The sequence below is a fragment of the Primulina tabacum genome, chromosome 10 (genome assembly GCF_025594145.1).
Source record: "Primulina tabacum isolate GXHZ01 chromosome 10, ASM2559414v2, whole genome shotgun sequence".
NCBI lineage: Eukaryota > Viridiplantae > Streptophyta > Magnoliopsida > Lamiales > Gesneriaceae > Primulina > Primulina tabacum.
This window is the reverse complement of record NC_134559.1, coordinates 40551948-40566812: the sequence shown is the minus strand read 5'-3', so window position 1 is coordinate 40566812 and position 14865 is coordinate 40551948. Positions and strand designations below refer to the sequence as shown.

Sequence of the window (14865 nt, the reverse complement as noted above, 5' to 3'; positions counted from 1 at the left end):
GGGTATGACGCAGATTACTCCGGAGACGGTTGACTAATTAAAAACAATTATTTCGATCATTTTAGCTATAATTTACGTAAACGGTCGCGACACGAGGGTTTCCCAGGGAGGTCACCCATCCTAGCTCTGCCATCGCGCCAGAACGCTTAACTTCATGGTTCTGATTGGGCGAGAGCAGTGCCGCGTGTTGTCCATCGCCGCCCGCTCCACACGTACTCGAGGGATATAAGAATAAACATCCCACACAATGTCGGGTGCGATCATACCAGCACTAATGCACCGGATCCCATCAGAACTCCGAACTTAAGCGTGCTAGGATGGGTGACCGCCTAGGAAGTCCTCGTGTTGCACCCCTTTTCGTGTTTTTCTATTTTTGAATACTTGTTGACAGATGATTTTCGGCTCAAATAATCTGAATCACGATCGGGACCAGATAAGACATGTGAAATCAACGTAGCTCGGGCACTGCCGAATTTGGACAAAATTGAAGCCTAATTTGATTGTAAACGGGAAAACGAACGAGACTCATTACTCCGCAACGAGGTGACGAGATTTTAGCCGAATTCCTTCTCTAAGACCCTCTAATTTGCGATTTACCGCTTCTGTTAAGCTTCCATTTCCTCGAGAAATCCGCTTAGCAAGTTCTAAATTCGATTTCTGTTCCATTTTATCCTATTCCAGGCATAATAATAGCTTTATATTTGCTATTTTTTTCTTCTCAATTTTTTTTTCTATTTGCTGGGAACATTTAGCGATTTTTGTTGTCTTGAGCAGTTTCTGTGCGGAAGGGTATGACGCATATTACTCCGGAGACGGTTGACCCATTAAAAACAATTATTTTGACTGTTTTATCTATAATTTACGTAAACGGTCGCGACACGAGGACTTCCCAGGGAGGTCACCCATCCTAGCCCTGCCATCGCGCCGGAACGCTTAACTTCATGGTTCTGATTGGGCGAGAACAGTTCCGCGTGTTGTACATCGTCGCCTGCTCCACACGTACTCGAGGGATATAAGAATAAACATCCCACTCAATGTCGGGTGCGATCATACCAGCACTAATGCACCGGATCCCATCAGAACTCCGAAGTTAAGCGTGCTTGGGCGAGAGCAGTACTAGGATGGGTGACCCCCTTGGAAGTCCTCGTGTTGCACCCCTTTTCGTGTTTTTCTATTTTTGATTACTTGTTGACAGATGATTTTCGGCTCAAATTATCTGAATCACGATCGGGACCAGATAAGACATGTGAAATCAACGTAGCTCGGGCACTGCCGGATTTTGACAAAATTGTGGGCTAATTTGATTGTAAACGGGCAAACGAACGAGACTCATTGCTCCGCAATGAGCTGGCGAGATTTTAGCCGAATTCTTTCTCTAAGACCCTCTAATTTGCGATTTTCCGCTTCTGTTAAGCTTCTGTTTCCTCAAGAAATCCGCTTAGAAAATTCGAAATTCGATTCCGGTTCAATTTTATCGTATCCCAGGCATAATAATAGCTTTACATTCGCTATTTTCTTCTTCTTATTTTTTTTTCTATTTTTTGGGAACATTTAGCGATTTTTGTTGTCGTGAGCCGGTTCCGTGCGGAAAAGGGTATGACGCAGATTACTCCGGAGACGGTTAACTCATTAAAAACAATTATTTCGACTGTTTTAGCTATAATTTACGTAAACGGCCGCGACACGAGGACTTCCCAGGGAGGTCACCCATCCTAGCTCTGCCATCGCGCCAGAACGCTTAACTTCATGGTTCTGATTGGGCGAGAGCAGTGTCGCGTGTTGTCCATCGCCGCCCGCTCTACACGTACTCGAGGGATATAAGAATAAACATCCCACTCAATGTCCAGAGCGATCATACCAGCACTAATGCACCGGATCCCATCAGAACTCCGAAGTTAAGCGTGCTTGGGCGAGACCAGTACTAGGATGGGCGACCCCCTGTGAAGTCCTCGTGTTCCACCTCTTTCCGTGTTTTTCTATTTTTGATTATTTGTTCACAGACGATTTTCGGCTCAAATCATCTGAATCTCGATCGGGACCAGATAAGACATGTGAAATCAACGTAGCTCGGGCACTGCCGGATTTGGACAAAATTGCAGGCTAATTTGATTGTAAACGGGCAAACGAACGAGACTCATTACTCCGCAATGAGCTGGCGAGATTTTGCCGAATTCCTTCTCTAAAACCCTCTAATTTGCTATTTACCGCTTATGTTAAGCTTCTGTTTCCTCGAGAAATCCGCTTAGGAAGTCCGAAATTCGATTCCGGTTCCATTTTATCGTATCCCAGGCATAATAATAGCTTTACATTCGCTATTTTCTTCTTCTAATTTTTTTAATATTTTCTGAGAACATTTAGCGATTTTTGTTGTCTTGAGCAGGTTCTGTGCGGAAGGGTAACGCATATTACTCCGGAGACGGTTAAATCATTAAAAAAATTATTTCGACAGTTTTATCCATAATTTACGTAAACGGTCGCGACACAAGGACTTCCCAGGGAGGTCACCCATCCAAGCTCTGGCATCGCACCAGAACGCTTAACTTCATGGTTCTGATTGGGCGAGAACAGTGTCGCGTGTTGTCCATCGCCGCCCGCTCCACACGTACTCGAGGGATATAAGAATAAACATCCCACTCAATGTCGGGTGTGATCATACCAGCACTAATGCATCGGATCCCATCAGAACTCCGAAGTTAAGCGTGCTTGGGCGAGAGCAGTACTAGGGTGGGCGACCCCCTTGGAAGTCCTCGTGTTGCACCCTTTTCGTGTTTTTCTATTTTTGATTACTTGTTGACAGATGATTTTCGGCTCAAATCATCTGAATCACGATCGGGACCAGATAAGACATGTGAAATCAACGTAGCTCGGGCACTGCAGGATTTGGACAAAATTGAAGCCTAATTTTATTGTAAACGGGAAAACGACGAGACTTATTACTCTGCAATGAGCTGGCGAGATTTTGGCCGAATTCCATCTCTAAGACCCTCTTATTTGCGATTTTCCGCTTCTGTTAAGCTTCCGTTTCCTCCAGAAATCCGCTTACGAAGTCCGAAATTCGATTCCGGTTCCATTTTATCGTATCACAGGCATAATAATAGCTTTACATTCGCTATTTTCTTCTTCTAATTTTTTTTTCTATTTTCTGGGAATATTTACCGATATTTGTTGTCTTGAGCACGTTCTGTGCAGAAGGGTATGACCCATATTACTCCGGAGATGGTTAACTCATTAAAAACAATTATTTCGACTGTTTTATCCATAATTTACGTAAACGGTCGTGACACGAGAACTTTCCAGGGCGGTCACCCATCCTACCTCTGCCATCGCGCCAGAACGCTTAACTTCCTGGTTCTGATTGGGCGAGAGCAGTGCCGCGTGTTGTCCATCGCCGTCCGCGCCACACGTACTCGAGGGATACAAGAAGAAACATCCCACTTAATGTCGGGAGCGGTCATACCAGCACTAATGCACCGGATCCCATCAGAACTCTGAAGTTAAGCGTGCTTGGGAAAGTGCAGTACTAGTGTTACACCTCTTTTCGTGTTTTTCTATTTTTGATTAACTTGTAAAAGACGATTTTTGGCTCAAATCTTCTGAATCTCGATAGGACCAGATAAGATATGTGAAATCAACGTAGCTCGGGCAATGCCGGATTTGGACAAAATTGTAGCCTAATTTGATTGTAAACGGGGAAACGAACATTACTCATTTCTCCGTAATGAGCTGGCGAGATTTTAGCCGAATTCTTTCTCTAAGACCCTCTAATTTGCGATTTTCCGCTTCTGTTAAGCTTCCGTTTTCTCGAGAAATCCACTTAGGAAGTCAGAAATTCGATTCCGGTCCCATTTTATCGTATCTCAGGCAAAATAATAGCTTTACATTCGCTACTTTCTTCTTCTTATTTTTTTTCTATTTTCTGGAAACAATTAGCGATTTTTGCTGTCGTGAGCCGGTTCTGTGCGGAAGGTTATGATGCAGATTACTTCGGAGACGGTTAACTCATTAAAAATAATTATTTCGACTGTTTTAGCTATAATTTACGTAAACGGTCGCGACACGAGGACTTTCCAGGGAGGTCACCCATCCTAGCTCTGCCATCGCGCCAGAACGCTTAACTTCATGGTTCTGATTGGGCGAGAGCAGTGCCGCGTGTTGTCCATCACCGCCCGCGCCACACGTACTCGAGGGATATAAGGATAAAAATCCCACTTAACGTCGGGAGCGATCATACCAGCACTACTGCACCGGATCCCATCAGAACTCTGAAGTTAAGCATGCTTGGGCGAGTGCAATACTAGGAAGGGTGACCCCCTGGGAAGTTCTCGTGTTACACCTTTTTTCGTGTTTTTCTATTTTTGATTAATTTGTAATAGGCGATTTTTGGCTAAAATCTTCTGAATCTCGATCGAACCAGATAAGATATGTGAAATCAACGTAGCCCGGGCACTGCCGGATTTGGACAAAATTGTAGCCTAATTTGATTGTAAACGGGCAAACGAACGTTACTCATTACTCCGCAATAAGCTGGCGAGATTTTAGCCGAATTCCTTCTCTAAGACCCTCTAATTTGCGATTTTCCGCTTCTGTTAAGCTTCCGTTTCCTCGAGAAATCCGCTTAGGAAGTTCGAAATTCGATTCCGGTTCGCCAGAACGCTTAACTTCATGGTTCTGATTGGGCGAGAGCAGTGCTGCGTGTTGTCCATCGCCGCACGCTCCACACGTACGAGGGATATAAGAATAAACATCCCACTCAATGTCGGGTGCGATCATACCAGCACTAATACACCGGATCCCATCGGAACTCCGAGGTTAAGCGTGCTTGGGCGATAGCAGTACTAGGACGGGTGACCCCCTTGGAAGTCCTCGTGTTGCACCCCTTTTCGTGTTTTTCTATTTTTGATTACTTGTTTACAGACGATTTTCGGCTCAAATCATCTGAATCACGATCGGGACCAGATAAGACATGTGAAATCAACGTAGCTCGGGCACTGCCGGATTCTGAAAAATTGCGATTTTCCGCTTCTGTTAAGCTTCTGTTTTCTCAAAAAATCCGTTTAGAAAGTTTGAAATTCGATTCCGGTTCCATTTTATCGTATCCCAGGCATAATAATAGCTTTACATTCGCTCTTTTCTCCTTCTTATTTTTTTTTCTATTTTCTGGGAACATTTAGCGATTTTTGTTGTCGTGAGCCGGTTCTATCCGGAAGTGTATGAAGCAGATTACTCCGGAGACTGTTGACTCATTAAAAACAATTATTTCGACTGTTTTAGCTATAATTTACGTAAACGATCGCGACACGAGGACTTCCCAGGGAGGTAATTCATCCTAGCTCTGCCATCGCGCTAGAACGCTTAACTTCTTGGTTCTAATTGGGCGAGAACAGTGCCGCGTGTTGTCCATCGCCGCCCGCTCGACACGTACAAAAGGGATATTAGAATAAACATCCCACTCAATATCGGGTGTGATCATACCATCACTAATGCACCGGATCCCATCGGAACTCCGAAGTTAAGCGTGCTTGGGCGAGAGCAGTACTAGGTTAGGTGACCCCCTGGAAAGTTCTCGTGTTGCACCCCTTTTCGTGTTTTTAAATTTTTGATTGATTACTTGTTCACAGATGATTTTCGGCTCAAATCATCTAAATCTCGATCGGGACCACATAAGACATGTGAAATCAACGTAGCTCGTGCACTGCTAGATTTGGACAAAATTGTAGGCTAATTTGATTGTAAACGGGCAAACGAACGAGACTCATTACTGCGCAATGAGGCGGCGAGATTTTATCCGAATTCTTTTTCTAAGACCCTGTAATTTGCGATTTACCGCTTCTGTTTCCTCGAGAAATCCACTTAGGAAGTTTGAAATTCGATTTTGGTTCCATTTTATCGTATCTCAGGCATAATAATAGATTTACATTCGATATTTTCTTCTTCCCATTTTTTTTCTATTTTTTGGGAATATTTAGCGATTTTTGTTGTCATGAGCCTGTTCTGTGCGGAAGGGTATGACGCAGATTACTCCGGAGACGGTTAACTCATTAAAAACAATTATTTCGACTGTTTTATCCATAATTTCCTTAAACGGTCGCGACACGAAGACTTCTCAAGGAGGTCACCTATCCTAGCTCTGCCATCGCGCCAGAACGCTTAACTTCATGGTTTTGATTGGGCGAGAGCAGTGCCGCGTGTTGTCCATCGCCGCCCGCTCCACACGTACTCGAGGGCATATAAGAATAAACATCCCACTCAATGTCGGCAGCGATCATACCAGCACTAATGCACCGGATCCCATCAGAACTCCGAAGTTAAGCGTGCTTGGGCGAGACCAGTACTAGAAGGAGCGACTCCCTGGGAAGTCCTCGTGTTGCACCTCTTTTCGTGTTTTTCTATTTTTGATTATTTTGTTGACAGACGATTTTCGGCTCAAATCATCTGAATCTCGATCGGGACCAGATAAAACATGTGAAATGAAAGTAGCTCGGGCACGGCCGGATTTGGACAAAATTGTAGGCTAATTTGATTGTAAACGGGCAAACGGATGACACTCATTACTACGCAATGAGCTGACGAGATTTTAGCCGAATTCCTTCTCTAAGACCCTCTAATTTGCGATTTAACGCTTCTGTTAAGCTTTCGTTTCCTCGAGAAATCCGCTTAGGAAGTTCGAAATTCGATTCCGGTTCCATTTTATCGTATCCCAGGCATAATAATAGCTTTACATTCGTTATTTCTTTCTTCTTATTTTTTTTTCTATTTTCTGGGAACATTTATCGATTTTTGTTGTCGTGAGCCGGTTCTATGCGGAAGGGTATGACGCAGATTACTCCAGAGACGGTTAACTCATTAAAAACAATTATTTCGACTGTTTTAGCCATAATTTACGTAAACGGTCGCGACACGAGGACTTACCAGGGAGGTCACCCATCCTAGCTCTGCCATCGCGCCAGAACGCTTAACTTCATGGTTCTGATTGGGCGATAGCAGTGCCGCGTTTTGTCCATCGCCGCCCGCACCACACGTACTCGAGGGATATAAGAATAAACATCCTAATCAATATCGAGTGAGATCAAAACAGCACTAATGCATCGGATCCCATCAGAACTCCGAAGTTAAGCTTGCTTGGGCGAGAGCAGTACTAGGATGGGTGACCCCCTGGGAAGTCCTCGTGTTGCACCCCTTTTCGTGTTTTTCTATTTTTGATTACTTGTTGACAGACGATTTTCGGCTCAAATCATCTGAATCTCGATCAGGACCAGATAAGACATGTGAAATGAAAGTAGCTCGGGCACTGCCAGATTTGGACAAAATTGTAGGCTAATTTGATTGTAAACGGGCAAACGGACGAGACTCATAACTACGCAATGAGCTGACGAGATTTTACCCGAATTCCTTCTCTATGACCCTCTAATTTGCGATTTAACGCTTCTGTTAAGCTTTCGTTTCCTCGAGAAATCCGCTTAGGAAGTTCGAAATCGATTCTGGTTCCATTTTATCGTATCCCAGCATAATAATAGCTTTACATTCGTTATTTCTTCTTCTTATTTTTTTTTCTATTTTCAGGGAACATTTATCGAGTTTTGTTGTCGTGAGCCGGTTCTGTGCGAAAGGGTATGACGCAGATTACTCCGGAGACGGTTAACTCATTAAAAATAATTATTTCGACTGTTTTATCCATAATTTACGTAAACGATCGCGACACGAGGACTTCCCAGGGAGGTCACCCATCCTAGCTCTGCCATCGAGCTAGAACGCTTAACTTCATGGTTATGATTGGGCGAGAGCAGTGCCGCGTGTCGTCCATCGCCGCCCGCTCCACACGTACTCGAGGGATATAAGAATAAACATCCCACTCAATGTCGGGTGCGATCATACCAGCACTAATGCACCGGATCCCATCAGAACTCCGAAGTTAAGCGTGCTTGTGCGAGAGCAGTACTTGGATGGGTGATACCCTGGGATGTCCTCGTGTTGCACACCTTTTCGTGTTTTTCTATTTTTGATTACTTGTTGACAGACGATTTTCGGCTCAAATCATCTGAATCTCGATCGGGACCAGATAAGACATGTGAAATGAAAGTAGCTCGGGCACTGCCGGATTTGGACAAAATTGTAGGCTAATTTGATTGTAAACGGGCAAACGGACTAGACTCATTACTACGCAATGAGCTGACGAGATTTTAGCCGAATTCCTTCTCTAAGACCCTCTAATTTGCGATTTACCGCTTCTGTTAAGCTTTCGTTTCCTCGAGAAATCCGCTTAGGAAGTTCGAAATTCGATTCCGGTTCCATTTTATCGTATCCCAGGCATAATAATAGCTTTACATTCGTTATTTCCTTCTTCATAATTTTTTTTCTATTTTCTGGGAACATTTATCGATTTTTGTTGTCGTGAGCCGGTTCTGTGCGGAAGGGTATGACGCAGATTACTCCGGAGACGGTTAACTCATTAAAAAAAATTATTTCGACTGTTTTAACCATAATTTACGTAACCGGTCGTGACACGAGGTCTTCCCAGGGAGGTCACCCATCCTAGCTCTACCATCGCGCCAGAACGCTTAACTTCATGGTTATGATTGGGCGAGAGCAGTGCCGCGTGTTGTCCATCGCCGCCCGCTCCACACGTACTCGAGGGATATAAGAATAAACATCCCACTCAATGTCGGGTGCGATCATACCAGCACTAATGCACCGGATTCCATCAGAACTCCGAAGTTAAGCGTGCTTGGACTAGAGCAGTACTAGGATGGGTCACCCCCTGGGAAGTCCTCGTTTTGCACCTTTTTTCGTGTTTTTCTATTTTTGATTACTTGGTGACAGACGATTTTCGGCTCAAATCATCTGAATATCGATCGGGACCAGATAAGACATGTGAAATGAAAGTAGCTCGGGCACTGCCGGATTTTGACAAAATTGTAGGCTAATTTGATTGTAAACGGGCAAACGGACGAGACTCATTACTACGCAATGAGCTGACGAGATTTTAGCCGAATTCCTTCTCTAAGACCCTCTAATTTGCGATTTACCGCTTCTGTTAAGCTTTCGTTTCCTCGAGAAATCCGCTTAGGAAGTTCGAAATTCGATTTCGGTTCCATTTTATCGTATCCCAGACTTAATAATAGCTTTACATTCGTTATTTCCTTCTTCTTATTTTTATTCTATTTTCTGGGAACATTTATCGATTTTTGTTGTCGTCAGCCGGTTCTGTGCGGAAGGGTATAACGCAGATTACTCCGGAGACGGTTAACTAATTAAAAACAATTATTTAGACTGTTTTATCCATAATTTACGTAAACGATCGCGACACGAGGTCTTCCCAGAGAGGTCACCCATCCTAGCTCTGCCATCGCGCCAGAATGCTTAACTTCGTGGTTATGATTGGGCGAGAGCAGTGCCGCATGTTGTCCATCGCCGCCCGCTCCACACGTACTCGAGGGATATAAGAATAAACATCCCACTCAATGTCGGGTGCGATCATACCAGCACTAATGCACCGGATCCCATCAGAACTCCGAAGTTAAGCGTGCTTGGGCGAGAGCAGTACTAGGATGGGTGACCCCTTGGGAAGTCCTCGTGTTGCTCCCTTTTTAGTGTTTTTCATTTTTGATTACTTGTTGACAGACGATTTTCGGCTCAAATCATCTGAATCTCGATCGGGACGAGATAAGACATGTGAAATGAAAGTAGCCCGGGCACTGCCGAATTTGGACAAAATTGTAGGCTAATTTGATTGTAAACGGGCAAACAGACGAGACTCATTACTACGCAATGAGTTGACGAGATTTTAGCCGAATTCCTTCTATAAGACCCTCTAATTTGCGATTTAACGCTTCTGTTAAGCTTTCGTTTCCTCGAGAAATCCGATTAGGAAGTTCAAAATTCGATTCCGGTTCCATTTTATCGTATCCCAGGCATAATAATAGCTTTACATTCGTTATTTCCTTCTTCTTATTTTTTTTCTATTTTCTGGGAACATTTATCGATTTTTGTTGTCGTGAGCCGGTTCTGTGCGAAAGGGTATGACGCAGATTACTTCGGAGACGGTTAACTCATTAAAAACAATTATTTCGACTTTTTTAACCATAATTTACGTAACCGATCGCAAAACGAGGTCTTTCCAGGGAGGTCACCCATCCTAGCTCTGCCATCGCGCCAGAACGCTTAACTTCATGGTTATGATTGGGCGAGAGCAGTGCCGCGTGTTGTCCATCGCCGCCTGCTCCACACGTACTCGAGGGATATAAGAATAAACATCCCACTCTTGTTCGGTGCGATCATACCAGCAATAATGCATCGGAACCCATCAGAACTCCGAAGTTAAGCGTGCTTTGGCGAGAGCAGTACTAGGATGGGTGACCCCTTGGGAAGTCCTCGTGTTGCACCCCTTTTCGTGTTTTTCTATTTTTGATTACTTGTTGACAGACGATTTTCGGCTCAAATCATCTGAATCTCGATCAGGACCAGATAAGACATGTGAAATGAAAGTAGCTCGGGCACTGCCAGATTTGGACAAAATTGTAGGCTAATTTGATTGTAAACGGGCAAACGGACGAGACTCATAACTACGCAATGAGCTGACGAGATTTTACCCGAATTCCTTCTCTATGACCCTCTAATTTGCGATTTAACGCTTCTGTTAAGCTTTCGTTTCCTCGAGAAATCCGCTTAGGAAGTTCGAAAATCGATTCTGGTTCCATTTTATCGTATCCCAAGCATAATAATAGCTTTACATTCGTTATTTTCTTCTTCTTATTTTTTTTTCTATTTTCTGGGAACATTTATCGAGTTTTGTTGTCGTGAGCCGGTTCTGTGCGAAAGGGTATGACGCAGATTACTCCGGAGACGGTTAACTCATTAAAAATAATTATTTCGACTGTTTTATCCATAATTTACGTAAACGATCGCGACACGAGGTCTTCCCAGGGAGGTCACCCATCCTACCTCTGCCATTGCGCCAGAACGCTTAACTTCATGGTTATGATTGGGCGAGAGCAGTGCCGCGTGTTGTCCATCGCCGCCCACTCCACACGTACTCGAGGGATATAAGAATAAACATCCCACTCAATGTCGTGTGCGATCATACCAGCACTAATGTACCGGATCCCATCAGAACTCCGAAGTTAAGCGTGCTTGGGCGAGAGCAGTACTAGGATGGGTGACCTCCTTGGAAGTCCTCGTGTTGCACCCCTTTTCGTGTTTTTCTATTTTTGATTACTTGTTGACAGACGATTTTCGGCTCAAATAATCTGAATCTCGATCGGGACCAGATAAAACATGTGAAATGAAAGTAGCTCGGGCACTGCCGGATTTGGACAAAATTGTAGGCTTATTAGATTGTAAACGAGCAAACGGACGAGACTCATTACTACGCAATGAGTTGACGAGATTTTAGCCGAATTCCTTCTCTAAGACCCTCTAATTTGCGATTTAACGCTTCTGTTAAGCTTTCGTTTCCTCGAGAAATCCTCTTAGGAAGTTCGAAATTCGATTCCGGTTCCATTTTATCGTATCCCAGGCATAATAATAGCTTTACATTCGTTATTTCCTTCTTCTTATTTTTTTTTCTATTTTCTGGGAACATTTATCGATTTTTGTTGTCGTGAGCCGGTTCTGTGCGGAAGGGTATGACGCAGATTACTCCGGAGACGGTTAACTCATTAAAAACAATTATTTCGACTGTTTTATCCATAATTTACGTAAACGATCGCGACACGAGGTCTTCCCAGGGAGGTCACCCATCCTAGCTCTGCCATCGAGCTAGAACGCTTAACTTCATGGTTATGATTGGGCGAGAGCAGTGCCGCGTGTTGTCCATCGCCGCCCGCTCCACACGTACTCGAGGGATATAAGAATAAACATCCCACTCAATGTCGGGTGCGATCATACCAGCACTAATGCACCGGATCCCATCAGAACTCCGAAGTTAAGCGTGCTTGTGCGAGAGCAGTACTTGGATGGGTGACCCCCTGGGATGTCCTCGTGTTGCACACCTTTTCGTGTTTTTCTATTTTTGATTACTTGTTGACAGACGATTTTCGGCTCAAATCATCTGAATCTCGATCGGGACCAGATAAGACATGTGAAATGAAGTAGCTCGGGCACTGCCGGATTTGGACAAAATTGTAGGCTAATTTGATTGTAAACGGGCAAACGGACTAGACTCATTACTACGCAATGAGCTGACGAGATTTTAGCCGAATTCCTTCTCTAAGACCCTCTAATTTGCGATTTACCGCTTCTGTTAAGCTTTCGTTTCCTCGAGAAATCCGCTTAGGAAGTTCGAAATTCGATTCCGGTTCCATTTTATCGTATCCCAGGCATAATAATAGCTTTACATTCGTTATTTCCTTCTTCATAATTTTTTTTCTATTTTCTGGGAACATTTATCGATTTTTGTTGTCGTGAGCCGGTTCTGTGCGGAAGGGTATGACGCAGATTACTCCGGAGACGGTTAACTCATTAAAAAAAATTATTTCGACTGTTTTAACCATAATTTACGTAACCGGTCGCGACACGAGGTCTTCCCAGGGAGGTCACCCATCCTAGCTCTACCATCGCGCCAGAACGCTTAACTTCATGGTTATGATTGGGCGAGAGCAGTGCCGCGTGTTGTCCATCGCCGCCCGCTCCACACGTACTCGAGGGATATAAGAATAAACATCCCACTCAATGTCGGGTGCGATCATACCAGCACTAATGCACCGGATTCCATCAGAACTCCGAAGTTAAGCGTGCTTGGACTAGAGCAGTACTAGGATGGGTCACCCCCTGGGAAGTCCTCGTTTTGCACCTTATTTCGTGTTTTTCTATTTTTGATTACTTGGTGACAGACGATTTTCGGCTCAAATCATCTGAATATCGATCGGGACCAGATAAGACATGTGAAATGAAAGTAGCTCGGGCACTGCCGGATTTGGACAAAATTGTAGGCTAATTTGATTGTAAACGGGCAAACGGACGAGACTCATTACTACGCAATGAGCTGACGAGATTTTAGCCGAATTCCTTCTCTAAGACCCTCTAATTTGCGATTTACCGCTTCTGTTAAGCTTTCGTTTCCTCGAGAAATCCGCTTAGGAAGTTCGAAATTCGATTTCGGTTCCATTTTATCGTATCCCAGACTTAATAATAGCTTTACATTCGTTATTTCCTTCTTCTTATTTTTATTCTATTTTCTGTGAACATTTATCGATTTTTGTTGTCGTCAGCCGGTTCTGTGCGGAAGGGTATAACGCAGATTACTCCGGAGACGGTTAACTAATTAAAAACAATTATTTAGACTGTTTTATCCATAATTTACGTAAACGATCGCGACACGAGGTCTTCCCAGGGAGGTCACCCATCCTAGCTCTGCCATCGCGCCAGAATGCTTAACTTCGTGGTTATGATTGGGCGAGAGCAGTGCCGCATGTTGTCCATCGCCGCCCGCTCCACACGTACTCGAGGGATATAAGAATAAACATCCCACTCAATGTCGGGTGCGATCATACCAGCACTAATGCACCGGATCCCATCAGAACTCCGAAGTTAAGCGTGCTTGGGCGAGAGCAGTACTAGGATGGGTGACTCCCTGGGAAGTCCTCGTGTTGCACCCTTTTTCGTGTTTTTCTATTTTTGATTACTTGTTGACAGACGATTTTCGGCTCAAATCATCTGAATCTCGATCGGGACCAGATAAGACATGTGAAATGAAAGTAGCCCGGGCACTGCCGGATTTGGACAAAATTGTAGGCTAATTTGATTGTAAACGGGCAAACAGGACGAGACTCATTACTACGCAATGAGCTTGACGAGATTTTAGCCGAATTCCTTCTATAAGACCCTCTAATTTGCGATTTAACGCTTCTGTTAAGCTTTCGTTTCCTCGAGAAATCCGCTTAGGAAGTTCGAAATTCGATTCCGGTTCCATTTTATCGTATCCCAGGCATAATAATAGCTTTACATTCGTTATTTCTTCTTCTTATTTTTTTTTCTATTTCTGGGAACATTTATCGATTTTTGTTGTCGTGAGCCGGTTCTGTGCGGAAGGGTATGACGCAGATTACTTCGGAGACGGTTAACTCATTAAAAACAATTATTTCGACTGTTTTAACCATAATTTACGTAAACCGGTCGCGACACGAGGTCTTTCCAGGGAGGTCACCCATCCTAGCTCTGCCATCGCGCCAGAACGCTTAACTTCATGGTATGATTGGGCGAGAGCAGTGCCGCGTGTTGTCCATCGCCGCCCCTCCACACGTACTCGAGGGATATAAGAATAAACATCCCACTCAATTGTCGGGTGTGCGATCATACCAGCAATAATGCACGGACCCATCAGAACTTCCGAAGTTAAGCGTGCTTGGGCGAGAGCATACTAGTGATGGGTGACCCCTTGGGAAGTCCTCGTGTTGCACCCCTTTTCGTGTTTTTCTATTTTGATACTTGTGACAGACGATTTTCGGCTCAAATCATTGAATCTCGATCAGGACTAGATAAGACATGTGAAATGAAAGTAGCTCGGGCACTGCCAGATTGGACAAAATTGTAGGCTAATTTGATTGTAAACGGGCAAACGGACGAGACTCATAACTACGCAATGAGCTGAGAGTTTACCGAAATCCTTCTCTATGACCCTCTAATTTGTGATTTAACGCTTCTGTTAAGCTTTCGTTTCCTCGAGAAATCCGCTTAGGAAGTTCGAAAATCGATTCTGGTTCCATTTATCGATCCCAAGCATAATAATAGCTTTACATTCGTTATTTTCTTCTTCTATTTTTTTTTCTATTTTCTGGGAACATTTATCGAGTTTGTTGTCGTGATCCGGTTCTGTGCGAAAGGGTATGACGCAGATTACTCGGAGACGGTTAACTCATTAAAAATAATTAT

The 14865-nt window shown here is 44.0% G+C and overlaps 16 non-coding genes and 1 pseudogene across 16 annotated transcripts; all 17 read left to right on the top strand.

Annotated features, from left to right (window-relative positions):
- Positions 1 to 1039: 1039 nt before the first annotated feature.
- Positions 1040 to 1158, top strand: LOC142508168 (5S ribosomal RNA). Its single transcript, XR_012806396.1, has one exon. It is a non-coding gene; the product is annotated as a 5S ribosomal RNA (ribosomal RNA).
- A 686-nt stretch (positions 1159 to 1844) lies between these two features.
- LOC142507720 (5S ribosomal RNA) lies at positions 1845 to 1963 on the top strand. The gene has a single exon (XR_012805968.1). It is a non-coding gene; the product is annotated as a 5S ribosomal RNA (ribosomal RNA).
- Positions 1964 to 2642: 679 nt separating this feature from the next.
- On the top strand, positions 2643 to 2761 carry LOC142514267 (5S ribosomal RNA). The gene has a single exon (XR_012810169.1). It is a non-coding gene; the product is annotated as a 5S ribosomal RNA (ribosomal RNA).
- A 1456-nt stretch (positions 2762 to 4217) lies between these two features.
- Positions 4218 to 4336, top strand: LOC142510006 (5S ribosomal RNA). Its single transcript, XR_012808148.1, has one exon. It is a non-coding gene; the product is annotated as a 5S ribosomal RNA (ribosomal RNA).
- A 422-nt stretch (positions 4337 to 4758) lies between these two features.
- LOC142506272 (5S ribosomal RNA) lies at positions 4759 to 4877 on the top strand. Its single transcript, XR_012804568.1, has one exon. It is a non-coding gene; the product is annotated as a 5S ribosomal RNA (ribosomal RNA).
- A 581-nt stretch (positions 4878 to 5458) lies between these two features.
- LOC142506436 (5S ribosomal RNA) lies at positions 5459 to 5577 on the top strand. The gene has a single exon (XR_012804730.1). It is a non-coding gene; the product is annotated as a 5S ribosomal RNA (ribosomal RNA).
- A 677-nt stretch (positions 5578 to 6254) lies between these two features.
- LOC142509559 (5S ribosomal RNA) lies at positions 6255 to 6373 on the top strand. Its single transcript, XR_012807727.1, has one exon. It is a non-coding gene; the product is annotated as a 5S ribosomal RNA (ribosomal RNA).
- Positions 6374 to 7058: 685 nt separating this feature from the next.
- Positions 7059 to 7177, top strand: LOC142509407 (5S ribosomal RNA). Its single transcript, XR_012807582.1, has one exon. It is a non-coding gene; the product is annotated as a 5S ribosomal RNA (ribosomal RNA).
- Positions 7178 to 7858: 681 nt separating this feature from the next.
- LOC142509292 (5S ribosomal RNA) lies at positions 7859 to 7977 on the top strand. Its single transcript, XR_012807474.1, has one exon. It is a non-coding gene; the product is annotated as a 5S ribosomal RNA (ribosomal RNA).
- A 684-nt stretch (positions 7978 to 8661) lies between these two features.
- LOC142506289 (5S ribosomal RNA) lies at positions 8662 to 8780 on the top strand. The gene has a single exon (XR_012804584.1). It is a non-coding gene; the product is annotated as a 5S ribosomal RNA (ribosomal RNA).
- Positions 8781 to 9463: 683 nt separating this feature from the next.
- Positions 9464 to 9582, top strand: LOC142509516 (5S ribosomal RNA). The gene has a single exon (XR_012807686.1). It is a non-coding gene; the product is annotated as a 5S ribosomal RNA (ribosomal RNA).
- Positions 9583 to 10263: 681 nt separating this feature from the next.
- On the top strand, positions 10264 to 10382 carry LOC142507890 (5S ribosomal RNA). The gene has a single exon (XR_012806130.1). It is a non-coding gene; the product is annotated as a 5S ribosomal RNA (ribosomal RNA).
- Positions 10383 to 11066: 684 nt separating this feature from the next.
- LOC142513107 (5S ribosomal RNA) lies at positions 11067 to 11185 on the top strand. The gene has a single exon (XR_012809070.1). It is a non-coding gene; the product is annotated as a 5S ribosomal RNA (ribosomal RNA).
- Positions 11186 to 11869: 684 nt separating this feature from the next.
- On the top strand, positions 11870 to 11988 carry LOC142516101 (5S ribosomal RNA). The gene has a single exon (XR_012811914.1). It is a non-coding gene; the product is annotated as a 5S ribosomal RNA (ribosomal RNA).
- A 683-nt stretch (positions 11989 to 12671) lies between these two features.
- On the top strand, positions 12672 to 12790 carry LOC142506288 (5S ribosomal RNA). Its single transcript, XR_012804583.1, has one exon. It is a non-coding gene; the product is annotated as a 5S ribosomal RNA (ribosomal RNA).
- A 683-nt stretch (positions 12791 to 13473) lies between these two features.
- LOC142508880 (5S ribosomal RNA) lies at positions 13474 to 13592 on the top strand. The gene has a single exon (XR_012807080.1). It is a non-coding gene; the product is annotated as a 5S ribosomal RNA (ribosomal RNA).
- A 686-nt stretch (positions 13593 to 14278) lies between these two features.
- Positions 14279 to 14396, top strand: LOC142512780 (5S ribosomal RNA; annotated as a pseudogene).
- Positions 14397 to 14865: the final 469 nt, after the last annotated feature.